This window comes from Artibeus jamaicensis, unplaced genomic scaffold (genome assembly GCF_021234435.1).
Source record: "Artibeus jamaicensis isolate MK-2021 breed Jamaican fruit bat unplaced genomic scaffold, CSHL_Jam_final contig_76, whole genome shotgun sequence".
NCBI lineage: Eukaryota > Metazoa > Chordata > Mammalia > Chiroptera > Phyllostomidae > Artibeus > Artibeus jamaicensis.
This window is the reverse complement of record NW_026521954.1, coordinates 21,355,144-21,381,286: the sequence shown is the minus strand read 5'-3', so window position 1 is coordinate 21,381,286 and position 26,143 is coordinate 21,355,144. Positions and strand designations below refer to the sequence as shown.

The window sequence follows — 26,143 nt, the reverse complement described above, 5'->3', positions numbered from 1 at the left end:
CTTTGAGAGGCAATATAACATGAGATCAAAGGCAAAAGGTTGTAGGTCCAGCGGCTGGATACATAATGGGCTCCAGAGCTTACCATTTGTGTGATGTTAGCCAATTCCTGGCATATTATAATCACTCAACAAATGTCAGCATTTACTATTTATATTTTTCATAATGCACAGGTGGTACATGGTATCCATCTGTGCTCAGTAAATATTTATTAAATGAATAAATGAAAAAGCAAATGAAAAGTAGTTTGTTGTTGAGTGTTTGTTGAATGAATGAATAATTTAATGGATTTGGAAGAAAATTTGTCAAGTGGCCTGCTTTTCACTGAACCAGAAACTGTTCTACAAATGTTATGCTCAAACTTCTGTTTTGTTTGTTGTCAACTAGTCGTTCCTTAAGCACACATCCCTTAAACCACCTACCGATAAAATGATATGACATGTACAGTATTTTATATTTATTTTTTTAAGAGTGAGTACTTTGTACTAGAGAGATGCTTCAAGGTTTTGCAGACTGAAGGAGGAGGATTCCTTTACTCGCCTGTGGATAAGGCTAGTTTCTCTTTCAGAGCTGAGCTAAGACACTTTGCTACTATGATCACCAAGGATTTTTTGAGTACAGGAGATGCAGATGAAGTTCAGTAAGGTGCTCTGTCATTGTGGCTCTCTTTTCAAAAAGAACTTTGAGACTGCTTATTCCACATTGGATGGGACACTCCACTCTCTCTCCTGTTCTCACCAAACAAGAGAAGTTCCACAAGCTGGGGGCGGGGCAGCTGGATCACGGGTTATGCTGCCCCTAGGACACATCTTTCATCTTCGCTGTGCTTATTCAGCTGTGTGGCTCCATTGGTATCTCGCTGATTTCTGGAGAAGTGCAAAAGCCCATTTAAAAATACCACCAAAACCTTTTCACATACGGGCCAGGGGTGGGGGTGGGAAGAGAGAAGAGGAAAGTATAAGACTTTCCATCTTATTGTCTGATATTCTTTGCTTTGTGTGCAGTTTCCCAAAACCTCTTTCTGATTAAAGATGATAAAGCTCTTCTCTTATGTAGGAAGAATGTTCTCTTTTTTTGGCGAGCTTGTCAGTTTGTGTTTTCTTATGGAGACAAGCCATCTAAAATGATATAGCCTCAAGTGCTTTCCTTCTAGGGTCTGCTATCATCACCAGAGGTATCTATTAATCCCACAAACATGCCGTAAGTGATTTCTATGTGCCAGGCACTCAGGTAGTGGCAGCTCGGGGATGGGGTTAATAGGAAAAACAAATAAAAATAGTTACCATTAATGCATATTTTTTATTGGGTGCCTACCATATGCCAGGCACTTGACATAGATACTTTCATGTAATAGTAATGAGCAAAATGAAGGGAAAAATTATTATTTCCATTTTATAGAAATGTGGAAACGAACACTCCAAGAAGTAAAATTATTTATCTTAGATCACTCAGTATGGTATAAAGTATATGGGCTGAGGTTTTTGGTGTTGGCTGCCAGAAAGTTGTGGTGTAAAGGAGGGAAGTTATATTGAGAAGAGGAATCGGTATGATGACAACAGCGGGCAGCAAGGCCAGGTCAACTTTTGCAGAGTTGTGCATCGTTGTGCATCGTTGTGTTTTGCATAATGAGAGAGGAGTTTGGATGGAGAAGTAGGCTTGATAAGAGCAAGAAGCCTTGGAATACTAAGCTATGCCAGTGAGATTTATTATTTTTTTAATTTTATTTTTCAATTGCAATTGGCATTCAATGTTGTTTTATATTAGTTTCAGATGTGCAGCATAGTGATTAGACAATCATATAATTTCCAAAGCAATCCCAAATGTAGGGTTCCTTCTTAAACACTTGCATTATTGCTATCACCAATTGTGTATGAATCCCTAACACTAAAAACAGATCCTAGTAGTTTTTTTTTCCTAGTTTTAAGTGCCTCTCAGGACATTAACAAGAGACTTCCTCATAGCGCTCTGGAGATCACCAGATCAAGGTACGTGAGCCTGGTCCCAGAATCTTGAACAGGCACAGTCCACTGCTAAATAGTACTACAATGACCTCTAGAGCACAGTGGAACCTAGATGCATGGAATTCAAGTTACAGTGATGCTACTTTTACACCCCTAGTTCATTAAGAAACAGATGTCCATTAGTAAAATGATTGGGTGTGACACCAAATTTGGACACATGTAGGATTAATAAATCAAACTCCGCCAGGTTGGCATTTTTTGTTCTTTCTTACCCCATCTACATTCCTAACTTTAGAAGACTTACTGCCGAGACTACCCCATCAGACCCTGGAATTAGAATTAATAAATACGTATAACCTCTCCTTACCCTCACATCTTAAAATGGGCCCCAAGCTTTTGTTTGGGGAGACAAGTTTGAGGTTTACCTTTGGTCTTCTCATTTGCCTGGCCGGGTGAGTAAATCTGTTTTCTCTATGACAACCTGTGAGCTCCAACTTCTGCCTTCTCTGTGAAGGATGGGCAGTGAACTTCCTGCCTTTGTTGTGTGGGTTATTGTAGGTAGAACTGAGTTAATAAGGACAATCAAATAACCCACCCTGGATTTTTATTGTTTTTCTCCATTATAAGAGCAAGATGTGCTCTTTATAAACTTGTTGGAAAGTGAAAAAAAAAAAAAAAAAGAACTGACCTTTAAGTCATTTCCCAAAGCAACTACTATGCAGTTGGAGTATTACCTCCTTTTAGTTTTTTCCCTTCCCTTAAAAAAACTGGTGTAATCATCATTATACTGTACATAAAATTTGGTACTAATATCCAATTAATATCATGAGGTAGCTTTTTAATATGTTAGAAAGACTTTCAAACCGTACAGTTTAATGATTATAACCCACTATCTGAATGTGTCACACTTTACATAAACCAGGCCTCGGAATTGGATGTGTAGGTGTTTTGTGTGTTTTGCTTTGACCCTGATAAGTACTGTTTTGATGAGCATCTTTGTATTAAAGATTTTATGCGAGTTAAATGACTTCTAGAGGATGAGTTTTCAGGAGTGATGCAAAATTGAAAGTCACACGTCCTTTTCAGCTCTTCTATCATGAAGCCAACTTCAGTGCTTTTCTGGGTATCCTTATCCATTTATATGCTGGCTGTCTTTTCCTCTCATATCTCTTTCACAAGTATAGCATCTCTCATAAATGTCAAGTAAACATAATGGAGATGAAACTCCTGCATCCTGAGGGAGACTTAAAACTGCTTGGAGTATCTTGTCTTGCTGGAAAAGTAATTTTTTGGAAGCAGGAGCGGGACTCCTGCTTATTCTGCTGAATGGCTTCTGAATACTATTAACCAAAAGCTTTCTCTCTGTTAATAAGAACAATGTATAGCTCCTGCAGAGTGTGTCTAGAGATACCCCAGCCCCATAGAATCTGAGATGGTGGGGGTTGTTTAAGTATTCTGTAGGTGGCTTAGAGCTCTACCTAGAGGCTTAGGAATTCGTGATCTATAATACTAATCGAATGACTAAGCTACCAGCATCATAGGCTCCAATATGACTAATAATTATCCTCATTCTACAGTGTGTGGTTTTTCAAAAAAAGTAAACGAGGCCTCTGCCCTTTTGTTCTGTGATTCACTCCTGTGAAATATTCAGCGGTCAGGCCGAGGGAGCACCAGAAATACTAGTTGGTACTCCTCACTCTTCTCTCCCTGCTCACTCTATTTACTTCCCTCTCAACCAGGTCCAAGGACCAAAGGGGCTGAATTCTACAGACCTGAGGAGAGGCTGTGCTGTGTGCTGTTTAAGACTCAGACTTTGGGTTTAAAACGGCAGCATCACATCCAGGCTCCCTGGGTCCCCAGATGTGTGATCATGGGCAAACAACTTGGCTTATCTGAGCTCCAGCGGGTTTCATATCTTAGGTAGAGATAAACAAATAGGCTATAGAATTTTTAGGGGAATTAATGGATGTGAAGATCTTACTGCAATGCCTCGGTTCAGAATGAGAGCTCAAGAAATGGTAATTGTTCTTAAGATTAGCCACAGGATGTCACCGGGCCATCTCTGAAGAAACTGTTGTATAATTTGGAGACATCTTAAAACATTTGTGGTTTTTTTGTTTATTCATCTTAAAAACCAATGATAATTTCTACCTTGTAATCTGGTAAGGTACATAGGGCACAATATGACAAAGTGGCACAGCACCGTATGCGTCCATCTTTCCCTTTCTCTACCCATGGCTAACTGAAGAATGCCTTGGTGTGTTCAGCTTCTTGAAGCAGATTTTTGAGACCTTCAGGGTGGGAAGTATTGGCTTTAAGTGCCGAACCCAGAACAATGATTCCCACACCCTGCCTTGTCCTCTGTTGCTGGATGTTTCTCTGATTGGAGATGAAAAGAGTTTCAGTGCTTTTGGAAATGGCTTTTGGTTAGGCCTGGGCACCGCCTAACATACCATCCTGGGTAGGGTGTGACCAGTGACAAACCTAGGAAGACTAGACGCTGAGCGGCACAGTCCAGGGATGACATAGACAGAGTGAGGACTAGAGGGCCCACCCCCAAATGTTTTATACCAGGAAGTACAATGGGATACTTGTACAACACCAAAGAAGAGGGCCCCACCTTAGTGACTGAGATTGAACTTCTGGTCACTCTGTTGATCAAGGCCTCACAGGGAGACTTTGATTTAGAAAATACAGTGAGATGGCATCTCTTGTAAGTTAGTGTGAAATAAATTCACACTGCATACACCTAAACGTACAAAGCACCAGCAAGGTAGGGCAGAATCAGCAGGGCTTCGTGCATGAAAGCAGATACTGCTTCCATTCTCTCTGATGGTGAGGTGGGTTTTGGAGCATAAAACTTAGGAGCACCAGCCCTGGAGTTGGCAAGAGCAGGCTCCATCAGTTACCATCTGGAGACTCTTGGGCAAGTCATTAAACCCTTCTAATCCTATTTTTTTTTTGGTGAGGTACAGGTGTTAAGAGTACCTCTCATAAAATACTGTTGGCCAGAAGAATTAAATGTTAGATAAGAATGTTATATAAGATTAAATGCCAGAACCATGACTGGCTTGCACAATTGAACAATCATCGGAGCTGTTATTGACATTAATCATGATTGCATAGTAGTTGTTGGAGAAAGCTTTGTGCTTTCCCGATCTTTCTTCCTAAATATCAGGGTATAAAGGTAAACGTTTGAGGCCATCAATTCTACAAACATCCTAATTAATGTTTATTCCAGAGCGTTTTGAGATGCTTTATGGCCAATTATATGGAGGCTTGAAAAAGTCCTTTGAGAATAGCCCTGCTTTCTTGTAGATATTCCTGAACCTGAAGGATTATGCCTGATTGGAGAAAACCAGAAACAAAGATGGGGAAATAGGACATTTAGGGAAAACTCTAAAGCAAGTGGGTTTTTTTTTGGTGGATTTGATAGAATAAAAATGTTGGGAAAATGGAAATATAAAAACTTCATTTATAATGCCCTTCAAGACCTAAACGTATTTTAATCTTCTAGCCAAATAAATGAATTGTTATATAACTTGTTTACTTTTCATCCTCTTTGAGGATCTAAAGGACTGGTTTGGAGCTAGAGAGGTAAACTTCTAATTCTTGGAAGACATTTTCCTTTATTGCTTTAGTTGGTTGGTTGAGAGTAAAACAAATACTCATTTAAAAACATCTATTCTCGGTGGTGCTGTGTTACATGCCTCTTACCCTCAGGTAGCAGATTCCATAATTTTTTATTTGCTTTAATTGCTATGAGTTCTTTCAGTTTAAAAGACCGACCTCATTTTCTCTTCTCCCGTGCTATCCAGGCTTGAGCCATGTGGATGGGAAAAACCTAGTCTGCCCATTACTCTTCCTTTTGCTTTGTTTGTCTAGTCACAGTCCTCTTTGCTCTCTCCTATAGGTGACAGGGCCTCTGGTCTGTCAGGGAGAGGAGGAGGAAGAGGGCAGGGACTAACACTGCTTATTTAGCTGGCTGCTGCTGGGGTTCCCTCTGTTAGTTGTCATTGTCTCTTTGGTTCACACCGAGGGGACCCCAGAGCCCTCTCTGTGTCTCTTTCCTGGTGGCTGCATTGTCAGTTTTCTTAGATTCCTCTTAAGGGACCTTCCAGCTACAGAAGGCTTAACCGTGGTTGACAACCTCTAGCTCACCTTCAATCCTGTCGGAAGTCCACCCATGGCTCCTGCTTTTCAGTGCCTCTGCTCTGGCAACCCAGAGAAGCATAAGAAAGATGGGTCAAGGTGGAGCTTAAGAAAGATGGGTCAAGGTCATCGTCCTTGTGTCCTCTTGACCTCCAGAAGCTTATGCACTTTTGCCATGACGTCTGAAGGAACAGGTTGCTCCTGCCCTGCCCTCTCTCTAAAGCTGTTTTCCTACTTAGGTAGGAACAGAACAAATCAACAAGGCTGCTGTCTCATCAGGTGGCCACCAGGGAATGTGGTGCCAGTATTTCCTGCTTTTAAGTGTTCCTAATATTTATGGGTTATTTTATTGGAAATCACCCTTTTTATAGATCCCCTCTTTAGCCCTTGGGTGTATGGCCCTTCTCTTGCCCTGCTCTTCAGTCTTGTCAGATAAATAAGGGAGGTAGATGCTGGGGGTGCCAGGCGTGGGTTGAAGGCAGCTGTGCCAGTTTAGCCACTTCTTAGAAAGGTTTGAGAACAGTGTTTAGCTCTAGTTAGAGTGTGTGGCACTTAATGCCTCTGTTCACATTTTTATTTGCTAATTCTGGAATCATAGGACAGGTTCACTTATTTTGTGTGTGTGTGTATTTACAAAACATACACACACCGAGATACACATAAACATACATGCACCTATACCCCACAGGTGAGAGATTGAGGGAGAGGAGCAGGTTCTCCACTGAAATGCTAACAGCAGCTCTCGTTGGGTGGTGACCAAGACTAGATTTTATTTTTGTTTTCTTTTCTGGTCTTCACGGCATGCTCCATGTTTTCTCTGATGAAAGTGTATCACTCTTAAAATAAGGTGAAGTACAATAAACATAATTTAAAAAATATTTCTGACCTGCCACATCTTTGAACAGATGGGCCAGATGTGAGGAGCAGGGGCCTGGGCTTTCTGACCTCCTGGGGTGCTCTGCGGGCTCCTGATTTGATGAAGCATCAGCTGCTCTGAATTCCTACAGCACCTGCCACAACAAAAGGAGGCCCTTTGCTGAGCATACTAATGTGGTCATACATGTCTTTACAGAACAAAGAAACCAAAATGAGGAGGTCATTAAGCCTCCATTGGACAGCATCCACCCTGCCCTAGCTTGAGCTCTCTGAGGGAGACAGCAGTCCACCTGCGAGGGAAGACAGCCAGGTCCAGAGTGAGTTCCTGGCACCTTCTTTTTGCCCTCTCTGGTGGTCTCCTCCTTCTTTTTTGTGGTTCCCTACCTCCCATTTGGCTGACTTCTCAGCTCCAGCTCATGCTAACAAACATTTAGCATCTGTTCCTCCAATGTGCTTCAATTCTCTTGTGGACCTACCACTGTCCCACACATCACAGCTGAGCCTAAGAGACAGGCCAGTTCCCAGGAGGGAAAGGCTACCACAAATGGGCTGTCCCTCAACCTTTTTTGCTTTTCTCTGCTCACAGTCTCACACTTCCTGCTGTTTTTTAAAATTAGTCTTCAAAGTTAGTCACTATCCCCTTGGCCTCATTGAGAAAAGGCAAGCTGACATCCATTTCTCTATATTATGTGGTATCTTTTAAGAGATTAGGTGACTTCTGTCCACATTCCCCACATGGGGAATGCTAAGGAATGAGAGTCCCTTATCCCTCACTCATTCTTTCCCAAGGGAACAGGAGTGGCCAATGTGATTGGGCCATGCTTAACACTCAGGGACATGCTTACTAGATGAGGTCTCTGTGCCTTAGAGACAGGATTCCCATCTCTTCCTTGTGTTTGGGCATAGTAGTCTCTCTTCCAACTTTTTCTTTACTACCGTGACTACTCCCGACTCTATCTTTTCTCCCAAGTGCAAATTGATGCCCACAGAATTCTCCTTTGAGGAATGGAGTGAAACAGCCTGTCAACTGGCTGTTTCACTTATGCAACTGGCTGGCTGAATGAACAAGAGTCTTGTTGACCAGTTATATGTCTCTTTCTTCTCCAGCATCCCTGAGCATGCTCGTCTCAGGACATCAAACCTAGGACGTGGTCCTGAATCCAGCTTTCACTAGTGTTCTACATTGGAACTGTCACAAGACTGGAAACCTATGTATCAAGTGGTAGGTTTCCATTTTCCCATTGATTTTAGGGTGCAAATATTAAGTGGTGTTGAGAAAGGAACACACCATGCAGAGGGTGGGGATTAGACAGACAGTCCATGTACGGAGAACTCAGTACCCTCCCACAGTGCAACATACAGGGGAGCTGCCACACATTCCCCTGGCCACACTCTCCCACTTGGTCATATCCAGGTGCTTCTGTGACAATTCAGTGCTTTTGAAAAAATGTAGATGGAATTCCCATACTTTCCTTCTGGTCCAGACTCAGCCTCCTTCCCAACCAACAACAGGAAATTACACAAAGGATTATTGGTGCTTGTGTGGGTGAGCAAATTACACCATGCGTTATGTTAATTCCAAATGGCCTGAAGAAGAACTGAATCTATGCTCTCATTTTCAGTTACTCTGCCTGGGCTATTCTGGTGGGAGCTGGTGGAAATTAAACAGGATAGAAAGTTTAATAACCTGCTCCTCATGTCCCTCACCTCCTTGTCCCCAGGGGAAAGTATTCCAAAATGTTGTGTGAACTTGGTTCCTTCCTACCCACTGTCTGTTAAGAGGGAACAAGGCAGAAGATTGTAGTCTTTTTGCTTTAAGAAAGTGGTAATTCTTTACCAAAGTGGGTATCCTGCTTTTAGTGAAGGACACCCTCTGTGTTCAAGGAAGGGGGAACATAGCGTAGTGGTTAGGAACATGGGCTCTGATTCAGGAAGACCAGGTTTGAAACCTGACTCAATTACTTACTAGCTAGAAAACCTTGGACAAGTGACTTAATCTTTCTTAGTCATTGTCATCTTCTTCTTCTTCTCATTCTTCTTTTTCTTGTTCTTCTTTTTTTCAAAAGATTATTGTAAACATTAAATGAGGTAACATGCAAAGTCCTTTAGCACAGGGCCTGGGGCATGGTGAGTTTTCAATATGTTAGATCTAAAACAATGTCTCAGACTTCCAGCCAAGATGGAGGCATAGTTAGACACACTGTGCCTCCTCGCACAACCAAAATAAGGACGACAAATATTCAGAAACAAAAAAACAACATGGAAGGTCACATGGAAGTCCAAAAACCAAGGAGTTAAAGAAGAAACATTCATCCAGACCAGTAGGAGCGGTGGTGTTGGGTGGCTTGGTGGAGAGGACTTGCAGCAAAGTTGTGGCTAGCAAACCCCAGGTGTGCTAGGTGGCAGTGGGTGGACCCAGTGAGGTGGCAGATTGTAGAAGGGTAAGGCGCACAAGGTGGCTGGTAGACTCGGTGATCCCACATTCATGCAAAGATAAACCAGGCAAAACTGGGGAGCAAGACAGACCCAGCAACCCAGGGTTCCAGCAAGGGGAAATAAAACCTCAAAACATCAACTGAAAACCTGTGGGGATTGAGATTTTGGGAGAGACTTCCAGTCTCACAGGAAAGTTTTTTGGAGAGACTCACAGGGTCCTAGAATGTACACAAGCCCACATACCTGGGAACCAACACCAGAAGGGCCCAATTTGCTTGGGGGAAGTGGTGGAAGTGACTGAAATCTGGCAGAGAGTGGAACAAACACCGTTGTTCTTTCTTGGACTGCCCCCCACATACTGCGTCACAACCCAGTGACTGAGTTGCCCCACCAGGTGAACACCTAAGGCTCTGCCCCTCATAGGTAATAGGTGTGTCAAGACAAAAAAAATGGCCAAAATGAAAGAACAGATCAAAGCTCCAGAAATAATATGGCCAACCTAGTGACGAAGAGATAGCCAACCTATCAGATGCACAGTTCAAAGCACTGGTAATCAGGATGCTCACAGAATTGGTGTAATTTGGTCACAAATTAGATGAGCAAATGAAGGCTACACTAAGTGAAATAAAGGAAAATGTACAGGGAACCAATAGTGATGGGAAGGAAACTGGGACTCAAATCAATGAAGTGGATCACAAGGAAGAAAGAAACAACCAAACAGAAAAGAATAAAGAAATAAGAATTCAAAAAAAAAATGAGGAGAGGCTTAGGAACCTCCAGGACATCTTTAAACATTCCAACATCTGAATTATAGGGATACCAGAAGGAGAAGAGGAAGAGCAACAAGTGAAAAAATTATTTGAATGAATAATAAAGAACCTCCCCAATCTGGCAAAGGAAATAGACTTTCAGGAAGTCCAGGAAGCTCAGAGGGTCCCAAAGAAGGTGGACCTAAGGAGGAACACACTAAGGCACATTGTAATTATATTAGCCCAGATTAAAATGAAGGAGAGAATCCTAGAGGCAGCAAGAGACAAGGAGACAGTTACCTACAAAGAAGTCCCCAATCAGACTGTCAGCTGACTTCTCAAAAGAGACCTTGCAGGCAAGAAGGGGCTGGAAAGAAGTATTCCAAGTCATAAAAGGCAAGGACCTACAACCAAGATTGCTCTATCCAGCAAAGCTTTCATTTACAATGGAAGAGTAGATAAAGTGCTTCTCAGATAAGGTCAAGTTAAAAGAGTTCATCATCATCAAGTCCTTATATGAAATGTTAAAGGGATTTATCTAAAAAAAAGGTAAAAAACATGTAAAGTAAAATGACACCAAACTCACAATTATTAGCAACCACACCTAAAACAAAAAGAAAGACAAAATAAATAAACAAGTAGAACTGGAACAGAACCATAGAAATGAAGATCACATGGAGGGTTAGCAACAGGGGAGTGGGAGGAGGAGAGAGGGGGGAAAAGGTACAGAGAATAAGTGGCATAGATGGTAGGTAGAAAATAAACAGGGGGAGGGCAAGAATAGTATGGAAAATGTAGAAGCTAAAGAACTTGGAAGTATGATACATGGACATGAACTAAAGTGGGGGAATGTGGGTGGGAGAGGGTGTGCAGGGTGGAGGGGAGTGAAGGGGGAAATGGGACAACTGTAATAGCATAATAAATAAACTATATTTAAAAAATAAAATGATGTCCTGTTATTGAACTGTAAGCACATCCTGTCTCCTAAGGTTATGGGATAAGAAGGGAGAGAAAAGATCTAGCAAGAGATTGGAGAGGGGGTCAGAGGCAAGTGCCAACCCTATGTGTGGCTCAGGTCAGGATCAGGGACCTTGTCCTCCTGCTCTTGCAGGAGGACACTCAAGACACACTGAACGATTTTCAGACATATGTATACTTTCTCCCTAAACTCCCCAGGGAGCCTGGGTGGGAATGTGCCTGCTTGCTACTGGAAAGGACAGCACCCTTCACTGAAGAGGTTGGCTCCCGTCACAGATTTTTGCTGATTTGCTGGGTGCCTGTGAAATATTGCAATGGTGGCTTCAATTCTTCTCCCCTTTTAGCCTTGTCCTTTACTCGGTGACTTTTTAGATCCTTTCCCTAAAGATGGTATCTTGTACTGCTTGAGTCTGGCTCACCTTCTGACTTCCTTCAGCCGATGAAATCCCTAAGAAGTAATGGTTTCTCAGCACCAACATTACACTTGAGAAGGCCTGTATGTTTCAGCTTGCTTTCTATTCTTCTGCAATGACCATAAAGTCATGCTGCTGCTTTATGGAGGAGGAGAGGCACCATTTATCCCAACGGAGGCTGACCTGGCCGGTGGACAGCCAGCCCGCTCCCAGCTGTGTGAGTGAGCCAAGCCAAGATGAGCAGAGCCATCCAGACCCACATCTCAGTGTCACGTGAGCTTTTATGTGGCTTTTCTTATTGAGCCTGACGGTGAAGAGAGAGAGGGGAAAAGCACCCTGGGTTGGGAACGTTATTTTATTCCACACGTTGGATTCACTCATACATTCAGCAGCCATAGAGTGTCTGCTAAGTGGCAATCCTGCAGCAACACTGTTGCAGAGACAAAGATGGTGGCAGTGTCATTGTCACCACGGGCATGTTGGTAAGAACTGGACTATGTTATGAGAGCAGGGATTCTGTCTAGTGTGTTCAGAAGTGTATCCCAATCGCCTAGAAGAGTAAGTTGGCACTTGATAGATGTTTGAAAAACATTATTTTACCTGGTATAGGTATATGGGTGAGTGTGTGTATGAGAGTGAGAGTGTGCACCAGATAAATAATTAAATATTTCATAAAAGACTAATTTCTCTCGCTCCCCTTAGACCAGCAGAGTGACTATTCCCCATTCTTTTCTCTAGTCTTTTTCTTTTTTCTCTCACGATGCCAGCAGCAGGAACTGCAGTGTGCTATGAACTTTCCCCCTTAACAGAATGTAGATGCGTAAATCAGAACAGCTTCTAACGGTTTGTCTGCAGTAATAAATGCTATGGAGGCGGCCCAGCCGGTAGAGAGGTTACAGGAACCACTGCCTGGAGAAAGCACGGCATCGTGAATAAACTCAGCCTTGAATTATTTATATATATTAGGTGTTATTTTCTCTGTTCTGTAAGGCCTGCGACTGACTCACAGAGAGTGAAGAGTGTTGGATATGGGCGGAAAAACAGTTGCAGTTGGTCTTAGGCCAAGTTTCGGGGTGAGGGTTGCATTGTGTTCCGAGGGTAGCAGAGGCTGGCAGTGCTGTGCGGTGGGAAGACCCTTGTTGAATTCAGGATGTGATGCTTTCGATTCCAGCAAGTTGTGTCCTTAAGGGCTGGCGCTCCACCTTGGAGCGAAGTGGCAGGAGCGAAGTGGCAGGAGCAAGGGCCTCGGCCTGCTGTCTCCACCTCCACCAGCGAGACTGCTTCCTCTCTCTTCTTTTGTTCATGCAGTAGGTTTCAACCTACTGAGATTTTGTTGTGGTCGAAGAATAGTTTTTCTGTAAAAGACGAAGTTTGGCAATCACTGGCTTGGCTGGTCTTTGACACCTCGACTTGGTTCTCTACTTCTGCTGCCTGTGAGAGCCCCTGGGGAGTTTTTAGACACTATTCCTGTGTCTGTGTTTGTCTTGTTCATCCATTTGCTGCTTTCTGTTTTATTTCCATATGCAAGTGAATTATATGGTTCTTGACTTTTTCCATCTGCGTTATTTTGCTTAGCCTAATATTCAGAAGATTCATCCATGTTGTTGCAAATGGTGTTACTTCATAAAAACTCATAGACATAGATAACAGTGTGGTGGCTGCCAGAGGGAAAGGGGGTGGGTGGGGACATGGAAGAGGGTAAAGGGGTCCAAATATATGGTTACAGGAGGTGACACAGTATAACGTACAGATGGTTATTGTAGCATTTTACACTTGCAACTTATGTAATCTTATTAACCAACATCACCCCAACAAATGTAAGAAAACTGGAAAACTTTTCATGCCAGGGTCTTAATTTTTATCAGCTAAATCAGAGCTTCTTGAGATGGGGGCTGTATGTCAAGATTTTAATAGCTTTTTAATCGATTCTGATTGGCAGCTAGGGTTGGGACCACTACTCCGAGCCCTTCTTTCATCCAGCAGGGTATGTCCGGAGACCCACATAGGTCGGTGCTCAGTAAGGGCCTGGGCGTGAAGGGCTGAAGGGGATGAGCTCCCATAAGCCTTACAACACGTGTGCACACAGGTCCACATGCTTACGAAGTACCACAAGTGAAAAAGATGAAGACATTACACTTTTATTTAAAACTGTACAAATAGGCACAATGACAGCTGATGACACAGGCCGGTGCTTTGCTGTACCTGACATGAGAATCCACTTTTCCTGACTTTCCCCTGAGGGCTCTTCACCTGACCTGGCTGTGACTCAGCTTTCACTGTGTGCCCTTCCTACAGTCCCACGATTCAAGGGCAACTCCACCAACGTCATCAAATTCAACATCACCTGATATTGTGTAACAAGGTCACCTGATCATGAGGTGATTTTGCTCTGCAAGCACCCCAGTTGACCTGGCCCTCGCCTAAACTCTTCAAGCCACAATTTCTTCCAACAACAAGCTTTGTGCCTTCCCTAAGTGACGGGGAATTAGTCACAAGAATATCACAATCCTTCTTACTTGTTTAGAATTTGTACTTTTTAAAGCTTTTTAACAACCATCATCTCATATGACCCTCCTGTGCTCTCTCTGTATACAGAAAAGTTGTCTTTATCAGCTCATCTTGCAGATGAGTTGAGTTAGTTTTAGGAATAGCCTTCCCCAGCCAGGGTCCTCCTGGGGCCTTGGTGAGATGGCAATGTGTGCTGTTGGAGGACTCCAGCAACCCTCTCACTGACCCCCACACACTGGCTTCACCAGTTCCGGCTGCATTTGCTCCAGCTGTGTTCCTACCACTAACCTCAGATCCACCTTCTTTCCAAGTTGTGAGGCCGGCTGCCACCTTCCACACCCCAGAGATCCAAATCACCCAAGGCCTGAGCTACGAAAAACTGCGTGTGTGCAGATATTTGCTCGCTCTCCATGTCAGCACTTCAGAATATTCGGACCTGCCACCCCCCGCCCGCTTCCTACTGGTATCTGAACTTCCCCTTCCCAACAGATAAAAGTGTTCTGCTGAGCTCTTTCCTAAACAGCTGATTTTCAAAAGCACTTATTCCTAAAGCCCCACCTAATTTTCCTCATTTTAGTTCTTTTTTTTCAACCATCAGTAAATTTAGCCAAGATACTATCAAATATTTCTCTAAAGTGTGGCCATGTTAGTTTTCTTGAAGGCTCATATGCCTTTGAAAACCTAAAGGATGCAGTGAAGGGAGACCTTGTTTTTGAAGAGCCCTGAGCATTATGGCATGGCTGGTCAAAGGCTTCATCCAAGGGAACCTTTGGAGATGCTGCAGGTGAGAGAAAGCTGACCCCTCAGGATTCCTTCTCTATTCAGTCAGGCTGCGACTCCAGTTCTCAGGATGGGGGTGCAGGGGAAGCTGTCCCTCTCAGCAGTTATCGTACTCAGTGGGATGAGTGTCAAGAGAGCTGATCAGTGGGAGTTTTGGGGCTTGGGCCAAATGGGGGCTTTCCAGGAGCCCTGTTGGGAAGAAAACATATCAGGTTGCCTAGAGAGTCAGCAAATACAGAGACCCAAGGTCAGTGCCAACAGAAAGATTGCAAGGACCCAAGCTGATTAGCAGCAACTGTCCTGGAACTAGGTAGATTTGGACAATATTTTATGTTCACATCTTGAACTTGCTTTCTTAAGTGGAAAAAAATTTAAATATGTGGTTTTGGCTTCACTGAAGCCCAGCCATTGTATGGATGAGGTTTTATAGAGGATGTAACTCAGAAGTAATGTTAACTGATCCAGAAAATTCAGACACAGTGTTCTCTTCATGTGTTTATAGAGTTTGGTAGGAAGAGGACGGAGCAGGAGACCTTTGAGGTTGCAGATCCCACCAACTTGGAGGTCCCTTTCCACCTCCATCCTTCCTATACTCAGACTCGTTTTTCCCAGCAAACCTGTAGGATGCCCTGCCTGGTGCTGCATATCATGGATTTTGACAAAAAAGGACTGTTGTTCTCATGTGAAGCTTCTAGACTAGTGGGACAGGGTCCCTGGAAGGAAAGACTCTGTCCCCCTTTTTTGGAGAAAGGGTGTTGAGACCCTCTGCTACACCTATGTGATGAATTTACTTTCTACTGGGAAACAGATAAGATTAACAGACCTTAGTGATTATGTATTACCCATAAGCAGGGAATAAGCTATTTCTGCACTAGGTAAGCAAGACCAGAATGTCTGAAATGCCCTGTATTATTGAAAAATATGCCTACTTTTTCAAAATATACTTTCACGAAGAAATTTGAAAGAAAGCTACTTACTGCTCAGTATTTCACATGAGGGAATTGAGGTGTGCCTGTAATTTCTGATCTTTTTGGGCTCTCACCTTTTGCTTATTTCAGGAAGCCCTCAGGTCCTGCAGGATTTTTCCAGAGATCCCTCTGGGGCATGTCCTTGAATTCCAAAGCCCAGAATTGTTTGCATGAATGAAAAGCCTTATCTTCAGGCAGGGAACTGGCAACAGTACAAATAATAACTGGGCGTTGTTTGGCTCTCTTGGAAGGGAATAAAAGGTATACAGCCCTCCCTGTAGGGGTCCTGATATTTTTCATTTCACTTTGCTGAAGTGTCAAGCAGTCCATAGGTTTGCTAGGGCTGCCACATTAAATTACCATAAGCTGGATGACTTAAAACAATAGAAATTCACTCCCTTGCAATAATGGATGCTGGAAGTCAGAAGTCCAGGTGTTAGTAAGACCATGCTCCCTCTGAAGATTTTAGGGAAGGACCCTTTGCTGCCTCTCTGCTGGGTTCTGGTGGTTGCCAGCAATCCTTGGTGTCCCTTGGCTTATAGACACATCACTTCGATCTTTGTCTCTGTCATCACACAATGTTCTCCCCTGTGTCACTGTGCGTTTGTGTCTAAATTTTCCTTTTGTTAAAATAAGAACACCTGTCATTGCATTAAGGCTCACCTTAATCTAGTATGACCTCCTCTTGATTTGATTAAGCTACCAAAAACCCCATTTCCAAATAAGGTCACAGTCATAGCTACTGGGAGTTAAGAATGCACCATATCTCTTTGGGGTGATACAATTCTACACACAATAGATGCACTCTGTACTAGACAGAAGAAGCAGCCCTTCCTTATTCTGGCAGACCTTAGACAGCTATTAGGTGTGTGGTCATTCAACATTATTCCAAAATGCGTTTACCATGTATCAAATATTTCTAATGTGTGGGCTGCACACAGGAGTAAAAAATTCATCCAGTGGTTCTCCAGACACAAGCCCCTTTTGTCCTGAGGCGGGTTCTCTGTTTGTCTGTGGCAGGCAGCCTCTGTCCACCTCCAAGGCTTTGCACTGAGTAGGCTGTCCACCTAGGCTGCCTTTCACTGGTCAGTGTGTGGTGCCAGGAACAAAACACCTCTCTCTCTTCTTTTCTGTTTCGTGGGACTGAGTGGGGACTCAGAGGTCAGAATCTGGGGGCTGGCTGGCCCATCTGTTGCTTCCTATTTTTCAGCTGAGATGCATCAGGCTCTAGAGGTCAGAGACACCTGTCTTCCCATTGGCGAGACCAGCTGTCTCTGTATCTGCTCACTTGGAAGGAGTTGTTGGGATTGTCACTTTGGCCCTGGTTTGCTTCTCCAGGGGAGAATAGTGGGACTTTGTCCCTGGCTATTCCTCCTGCAGCTGTATTAAGTCCAGTCCTGTGTGTTGGTTGCATGATTGCAGCCTCTAGAGGGAGCTCAAGGCCTGTTTCCAGCCCCCACAACTACTGCCCAAGGAAGATGCTCTGATGGATTGAATGATAAACACAAAAAAGCCACAGTGCTAGGTGGATGCGAATACTTAGTTGGAGGGGGCAGGCAAGGGTTACATGTTTTTGAGCGGGGAGGAACTAACAGTATATCTTGATTGGCAGGCTTTTGTCCCCAGAACCTATGGTCAGGAGTTGTCTGTGGGAAAATGGGTAAGGAGAGGACAGCTGAGGCCAGTTCTCTTTTGGGTTGACCATCTAGTGGTGATGGTCATGGAGGAGTTTCTCGTGTTCCCCTCGGAGTGTTCCCACATCTGAGGACCAATGCTTTTGGGCTAAAAAGATTAAAGGGCTCACTGAAGCTAAAATATGGGTCCATTGCAGGAGAAATATGGGCCAAAAGTTTAAACTGGGGATACTAACAAGTCTCCTCTGGGCCAGTCTGCCCCTGTCACAAATCTCTCTGGAAACTGTGGGAGTTGGATGGGATTCAAGATCCTGACCACCTCTCAGTCCTTTTGAAAAGCAGAAGAATGGGACTCCCGGACAGGGCTGGCTCAACCCGATGCAAAGGCTGCCGTGGTGCAGTCGTGGGTAAGTCACTCAGCTTCTGAGAAATATAGTTTTTTTCCAAAAAACTAGAATGAGGATAATACCCGATGAATGAGAAATTGTGAGATTTATAAGTAAAATATAAGGTATAAAAAATAGCATGGTATATAGCACACAGTAAGTGTTCATCCATGGACAGCTGTCATGACAGACATACTTCTGACTACTTAGTGAAGATGGCCACCGTTAATGAGCTCTCAGGAACAGGCAATTTAAATGCTTGGTGTTGTCTCCTTCTGTCCCATTGTCAGCTCCACTAGGTATGTCATTATTAACCTCCGTTCTCCAAATAATGCAGCTGAAGCTTAGGGAGGTTATATAACTTCCCCAGGGTCAGAGCTGGGGTTTGAGTGCAGGTTGGTCTGCCATGCCATGCCGATTCTTTAATTGTCTCTCCAAAGATAATCTCGGTTCCATCAGTGGCAAATCCTAAACCCTTGAAATTCTGCTCTGCATGTCTGTGCGTTGAAGGTCCTATGTGAGTGGGTCTGGATGGGGATGGCCAGCTTCGGCTGCTCCTAGAGATTCGTGCTGCTTAAGTAGGCACTGACTGTGAAATAACCCTCTCCTCCTGGAATGGGAGGAAGCAGATGAATCCAAGTGCCGCTTTTTAATCAAGGAGGCCATCCATCTCCCATTGTCATTTGATCTTTCTTGAAACAACAGCCACACATCTCTAGGCAACACAGACATGATGCAGACAAAATGAAAACGGAGGGAGTCGCATCTTTCTCTCATTAATGGGAAAGGGGAAAACACATGGCTTCTGCCTTGAGTGTTTTGGGGATGTGTTATTTTTAGAAAAGAACATTTTGTGATTTTTAGCTTCTGAGAAAACTTTCTTTTTTAATTTTAATAAGTTGTTGAATTAAAGAAGAATAGTTGCTAGAGCCATGGAAATTAATCAGTAAAATTGTATTGTGCTCTTCTATGTTCAAGGCCCATACAGAGATACAGGTAAAGAGACTATAAGGCTTGTTCCTGCTTTTCACATGCTTAGACCCTATTAAGAAAGATTGTATAGCTATGTATGTATGGAGCTCAGAATACAAGAAAATATGATCCATTGTAGTTCACCAGAGACAGAATATATGCAGAAGTAAACATTGTCAAGCCCTGAAAAATAGATGAAGTCATTCATTTAATGACTGTGTATTAAATACCTCTTTTTTTGTCTATAGTAGACACTGGGATAAGAAAGCTGAATTAGGTCTTGACACTACCCTTGAAATTCTGTAGTCCAGTGGCAGACACAAAATTAGAATTATAAACCAAGAAATGCCATGAAATAAGTAACAGAAATTTGTACAAATGACTCAAAGCCACAGTCAAATCTACAGAGGACAGAGGGGTTCAGAAAGGCTTTATGGGAGGAAAAATACTCAAGATGGATATCGAAGGATGGGTGCTAATTGACTAGAAAGAAAATGACAAAAGGTAGACCAGGCAAGAAAAACAATATATGCAAGTGTTTTGAGTGAAGCTGTGTCTAGAGCTGGGAATGATAGGGCTTTGGGGCACGTGAAGAGGTAAGACTAGAAAGTACCTGGATACCCCCACACATGGAGGCAATGAGGAAATATAAAAGATTTGACAAAATGTGTTAACTCAAATTTATATTTTAGAAATAAGGATCACACCGTTTCATTAGAGCATGGACAATTAAACAAGTATAATTAGTAGTTATGAACTGAGGGTTTGTGTCTCCCTTCAAATTTATATTTTGAAATCCTAAGTCCTGACGTGATGTTGTAAGAGGTGGGACATTCAGAAGGTAATTAGGTGCTACCAGTGGAGCCCTCAGGAGTGGGACTTGTGCCCTTTGGAAAGAGACCCCTGGGAGCTCTCTTGCTCTCTGTGCCACGGAAGGACGCAGAAGACCATTGTCTGTGAACTAGGAAACACATCTCACCAGACACCAAATCTGCCTGAGCCTTGATCTTGGACTTCTCAGCCTTTAGAACTGTGATAAATAAATGTTGTTTAAGCCAACCAGTCTATGGTATTTTTTGGTATAGCAGCCCAAGTTGACTAAAGAAGTACTGTGATGGGAATAGTTAGGGTTCCTACAGGAACTCAAAGGAGAATCACCTTATTCAGACTGGACTTGGCTGCAGAAGACTTCTTGGAAGAAGTGAACTATGCAGAAATTAGCTTAAGGGAGATGGGGGTGATTTAGAGGAACACGGTTCTCCAAGAAAGAGAGTGATGGTATTGGACACAGCCAACTGTTCTGTGTGGCTAGGAGATCAGCTGAGGTGCAGGTATAGAGGGGGAAGCTAGGCAGGGTGGGTGAATCTGTATAGTAGAAGTTGAAAGCCCCCCTTTTAACCAACTAATGAACCTTGAACCTTGAAAAAGGCTTTAAGCAGGGATTGGCTTGATCTGATTTACTTTTTAGAGAACTTTCTCACTGTCAGGTAGGAACTATATGAGAAGGATGAAAATGTGGAGGAAGAGGGACCTATTAAGGTGGTGTTTTATATTGGTCCAGGGAGGGGATGATGGGGGCCTAGACCCAGGTGGTATCAGTAGAAATGTAAGATGGTTCATTCAATGAGCAGATATTTAGGAGTTGAAAAGGATGGGACCTGGCGATTATTTGGATAGCCTGATATGCTGCAGAGAGGTAGAGGGCCAGTGTTAGAGAAGAGTTCATGGAAAATTGGGAGAATTGTTGGGACATTCACCAAGATACAGAACACAAGAGGATGAACTGCTTGGGGTAAAGCAGACCGTGTTATGGAAGACAGATAAGAATTTGACATGTGCTGCCTGAGTGGAGTGGTGGGTCAAGGGTGTGAGGAAGGGGGCAGGGTTATCTCAATTCAACGGACATTGATTGAGCTGCTACTGTGCCTCAGGCTCTGGGCAATACACTGAGCTCAAACCCATAATAAATAGAATAGCCTCAAGAAATTCTACAGTTTAGTGAGCGATGAAGCTGGGCACATAGATTATTTCAATGTAATCTGTTAATGTGTTGATAGACTTGTGCACAAAATTGGACAGACATTAATGAGCGCCTACTTGTGCCAGGATGGTGCTAGTGCTGTAGACGTGGCAGCGAGTGAGCCTAACAAGAGTCTTTTCTCTAAGGAGTCAATGTTTTACTGAATCTAACTAATGAACCAGCTAAGTAACAGACCAAATAACTATTCAACCAACTAACAGACTAACTGACTAACTTAGACAAAGATTCAGGTAAGAACTCCTGTGTCAACTTGGGTTCTGAGAGAAGTAGAAGTGAGGTGTAGCCTCAAGAGAGAACATGAGGAATGTACTGGAGGGGACTGAAGGAGCCATTGGACTATGATGCTGGTCTGACTCTGTGGAGGGAGAGAGAAAGAAGGAAGGAAGGAAGATTGGATAGAGAGAGTCTCAGATTGCTGTTCAGCCCAACCAAGTTTAAGCAAAGCTGATGGTGGTTCCCCAAGTCAAAGTCAATGGTTGGAGATTCCACATGTTCTGTGAATATACTGTCGTTGGCTGGGAACACCCCAGGGAAAGCATGGCCTCAGAGTGTGCTATGGCTAGATTTCAGACACCAACAGCTGAGGTCCTTAGGTAACTGTACTGCAGCATTTGGAGGCCTGCAAGGAGATTATTATAGTGGCCACAACTATGAAGTAAGTATCCAGGTGTTGAGAGAAAATAATCTGGGAAAGTGAGCATTTAGATGATCAGGGAGAGATGGTCCCTCTGGGGAGATGACATTTTATTTAAGATCAGAATGATGGGAAATATCCAGCTGTGTGAAAGGACAGGGGGAAGCACTGTAAGTAGAGGGAACAGCACATGCCAAGGTACTGTGGTGGCATCCGGGGGTCCCCAAGAAGACCAGAGTGACTGGAATATAATCAGGAAAAGAGAAAGTGGCAGAAGCTACAGGCAGGATCATATACTCCAGGGTTTCATAAATCATTTAAGGAGTTTACATTTTATTCTAACTGCAAAAGAAAGCCAGAGGGGAATTGAAGTTGGGCAGTGGTATGATCTGACTTATATTTTAAGATGACCACTCTGGCTGCTACATGGGGAGTGACTTCAGGCTTTAAAGAGAGGGAATGAATTAGATGGTGACAAAGGGTGATGACTGACACAGTTAAGGTGCACTGACCCAATTTGCATTTGCAGGGGATGCTGGTGTGGTGAGGAAATGTCATCTGAACTTAGTCTTAAGGAGGTGGGTTTTTAGGGCCCACTGCAGAGAGGAAGTGACATTTAAGGTGAACTTCACTGGCTCTCTGAAGGGAGGAGAAATCTTATGGCACTTTTTAGAATCACTAAAACATAGAGCCCAAGCAGCCTTTAATTTAGTGCCTTTTATGGGGCAGAATACACTTCAGGAGTAACCAAGGACGTTCACAGGTGAAAAGTACTTAAATCAGAGAGACAGCATAGTTAGGCAAAGGAGACCAACCATTTCCTTTTTTATGGCAGAGAACATTAACTGAATTCCTCAGAGGCTGGAGCAAAGAAACAAAGGGAACACTAGCTTTCCTTCTCAACTTTGCTCTAAATTCACACGGGTGCTGACACGGCATTATTTTGAATTTGGAGGGCTATGGGGAAGTCAGTTGGGAGGGTATTGAGAGCTTGATCAGAACCCACTCTTTATTTCTTCTTTCTATGTTAAGAACAACAACAGCAAAGGGTTAAAACTTAGATCTGTAATCATAACAGTTACATCAAGACTAAATCACAGGCCAGAGTCCAAACATCTGGTCAAATTGCTCCTGCTATCCCTGCTGGCTTTCTTCTAGATTCTATATTCTGATGGTCAGGTATCTCCCTTCTTTTTACTCCTTGCTGGCTCTGCCTCAGGTTCCTCCTTTTGAAATAGATGTCTAATCACTGTCCCTGCCATCAGACTCTCACATTCTACACAGGCCAAGTGACAAAATGATGGCTTCTTGGTTAGAAGCAGGCCATCTTTGCATTTCATTTTTCTTTTTTTTGCCTAAAACAAAAATGTACAAAATGAAATAAGATGCATACATTGAAAAATCAAACAATTTTACATAAAAATCCACATTTCCAGTTTCTTTAAAAAATTTCAGTGATCTAAAGGCAAATCCATTTTTAGGTTTCTTAGAGAATTTCATACTGTTTTCCATAGTGGTCATACCAGTCTGCAATCCCACCAACAGTGCACTAGGGTCCCCTCTTCTCCACAACCTCTCCAACATTTGTTGTTTGTAGCTTTGTTTATGATGGCCATTCTGACCGATGTGGAGTGGTATCCTACAAACCCTGAAACACCAATCCAAAAGAACCTATGCACCCCAATGTTCATAGCAGCACAATTTACAATAGCCAAGTGTTGGAAGCAACCTAGGTGCCCAGCAGTAAATGAATGGATCAAAAAACTATAGTACATTTACACAGTGGAATTCTATGCAGCAGAAAGAAAGAAGGAGCTCCTACCCTTTGCAACAGCATGGATGGAACTGGAAAGCATTATGCTAAGCAAAATAAGCCAGATGGTGAAAGACAAATACCATATAATCTTACCTTTAATGGGAACCTAAACAATAAAACAAATAAGCAAGCAAAATATAACCAAAGACACTGAAATTGTGCAGGCTGACAGTGACCAAAGGGGAGAGGGGAGGCAATTTCAGGGGAAAAGGGGAAGGGTTTATAGGAACAAATATAAAGGACACATGTGCAAAAACTGGGGTGGGGGTGGAAGAGGGTGGTCTGGGATGGGAGTAAAAGACAGAAAACTGTACTTGAACAACAATTAAAATAAAAAAATGTAAAAAATAATAAATATGTTTTTCAATAAAAAAAATTCAGCGATCTGACTTCACTGGCTGGGTGAAGTTCATTTGTTTCAGCTCAGGCATCTGATAACTCTTCAGTGTATCTTAATCTCTCCCCTTTACTATTGTTTTATACCCTTCTTTTCTGTCACCTGTCTGAGCATGGGTGGTATGTGAATTCAAAGGCATATTTGGGACAAATATGTATAGACATATTTTGTATGTCTATATTTAGTATAGACAAAATATGTATAGACATATTTTTCTAAAATGCAAATCTGATCATGTTACACTCTTATTTTAAAAACATTTACCAGCCTGCTTATCTGGCAGAGTAAGTTCAAACTCTTCACCCTAGGATATGAAGGTCTCCTCTCTCTCTGTGGACCCACTCCCTTTCTGGAAGCCATGCTTAACTTAAAAGCTGGACCATATCATACCTCGTGTCCTTTGCCTAGTTCAACATTAATCCTTTTCTAAACTCTTGTCTACTTTCTTAGCGCTTTGGTCACACCTCTTTTGAGACCCTTACCAAAGTTGTCCAGCTGAAGAATCAACTCTTCCAGATTGCATGACCCTCAGAGTTCTGAGCATCTTTGCCTTTGGGGGGGTCTAGTGAAAGATATGAGAGTAGTATTCAATAAATGAATGTGCCAAGTGGAAAAGTTTGATCTTCCATTTCCCCACCTACAACATGAAATAGTAATACCTATTCTTCTTACATCAGAGGATTATCGTGGGAAGCAAAAGACACAGTGTCCTTTGTAAAAGCATTTGGAGACTGCAAAGTAGGAAAGAGGTGGGAAGGGTTGGGGAGGGTGGGCTGGGATGGGAGTAAAAGGCAGAAAAACTGCACTTGAACAACAATTAAAATAAAAAATAAAATAAAAGAAACTGCAAAGTAATATATAATGAGTGAAATTTATGTAGAAAATGGTACATTCTCAACTGGCTTACAATGGTTTAACTATGTTATTTTTGCAGAGAACAGGAACCTGGAAGGCATGAGCTCTGAATTATAGTTCCACTTTTATTGCCGGTTAGCTGAGTGACTTAGGATAAGTCCTTTCGCCACTCTGGAGCTCAGTTTCCAGAGCTGAGTTTTAGAAATGTTAAGGTACTCATTCTTTCTTTTTTGTTTTTCCCTTAAGTCTTCATATGAGTAAGGCACTTTTCTTGTCCTTAAGGGATTGTATTCTTCCACACTTGGTATGGGACAATATATTAAACATGATAAAATAACAAACATGCAGTAATTAGATTTTTTAAATCAAATATACAGCTCGATGACATTAGCTATTGTATGGAGCTGACTACTCACATTTTCCTTACCTGGAATTGTTTTCATTAGTTAATCAACATCAGCAAATGAAAGCTTCAGAGCTCAGAATTTAAAGATCTCAGCAGCTGTATTAGAATGACTCACACAATGTCATCTATTCCTTTGCTCTGTACTCATATGACAACTCTATTGTTCTTGTATTACTCTGAGGTGACAAATGCATTTTGGAAGAGGAGTTGGGAGTGTGAATGTATGGAGGAAATGAGTAGTGTGTTCAGAAGAAAAAAAAAAGCTTTGTCCTCTTCTTATTTTTTTTAATTGCACCTTATAAAGTTGATTCACTGACTGCTGGTTTAAAAAGGTGTCCACTAAGAGCCCTGGTACAACCTAATGTGCCGTAAAAAATACCTATGAAAAGATAGAAGAAGATATGAACTCAAAACATGGCTATAAACTTGGATTGACAATCAGCTAAAGGCTGGATCCTGGAAAATTATTTTTCCAACTTTAAGGTCAGTGGAACTGGAAGGAAGAGTGCATTCCATGGGCTCTAGTGTGCTTTTAGGGGCTTGTTCTGCAGGAGAGGTGGGAAGGACCACTTTCCATCTTCAGTTGTGTATCCTCTGATTGTATATCTCTGAATGGATGCCCTGGTGGAAATTTATATCTATCCAGAAACTCAGAATGAGATTTTATTTCAAAATAGGATGTCTACAAATATAATTAAGGTAAGGAGTGAGGTAGTTTCCTAATACAGTTAGAATGTTCTTATAAGGGACAGAAAAGGACATGAAGAGACATACAAAGAAAAGATGGCCATATGAAGACTGAGGCAGAGATGGGAGTCGTAATGGCCAAAAGCTAAGAGTCTCAGGGGCCACCAGAAGCTAGAAGAAAGAACAAAGTTTTCTCCTTGAGAGTCCTCAGAAGCAGCATGGTCCTGCTTGACTTTGAACTTCAGTGCTCCACAACTATAAGAGAGTAAATTTCTGTTGTTTTAAGCCACCAAATTTCTGGTAATTTGTCACAGCAACCCTAGGAAACTAGTACAGTGGGAAAGTCAAGTTTACGCAAGGGGTTCAAAATTCAAACACCTGAGATAAGAAAAATGAGTAAGTGGATCAGGGAGGAGACTGAGGCAAACAGAAGAAAATAAATATGCCTTATGTAAAGACAACCAGGTATTGGTCTTACAAGAACACAGACACAGAT

General features: G+C 42.6%; 1 long non-coding RNA gene across 9 annotated transcripts in view; it reads right to left on the bottom strand.

The window, feature by feature from the left end:
• LOC119035479 (uncharacterized) overlaps positions 1-26,143 on the bottom strand; it is an 83,274-nt gene that overhangs the window by 8,094 nt on the left and 49,037 nt on the right. For 4 of the 9 annotated variants that reach the window (XR_005079811.2, XR_008392836.1, XR_005079810.2 and 1 more), the window contains one exon: positions 12,925-15,040. The exons of 2 other annotated variants lie outside the window; for them this stretch is intronic. This is a non-coding gene — a long non-coding RNA (uncharacterized LOC119035479). 3 more of the 9 variants (XR_008392837.1, XR_008392839.1, XR_005079812.2) reach the window with 3 other exon arrangements.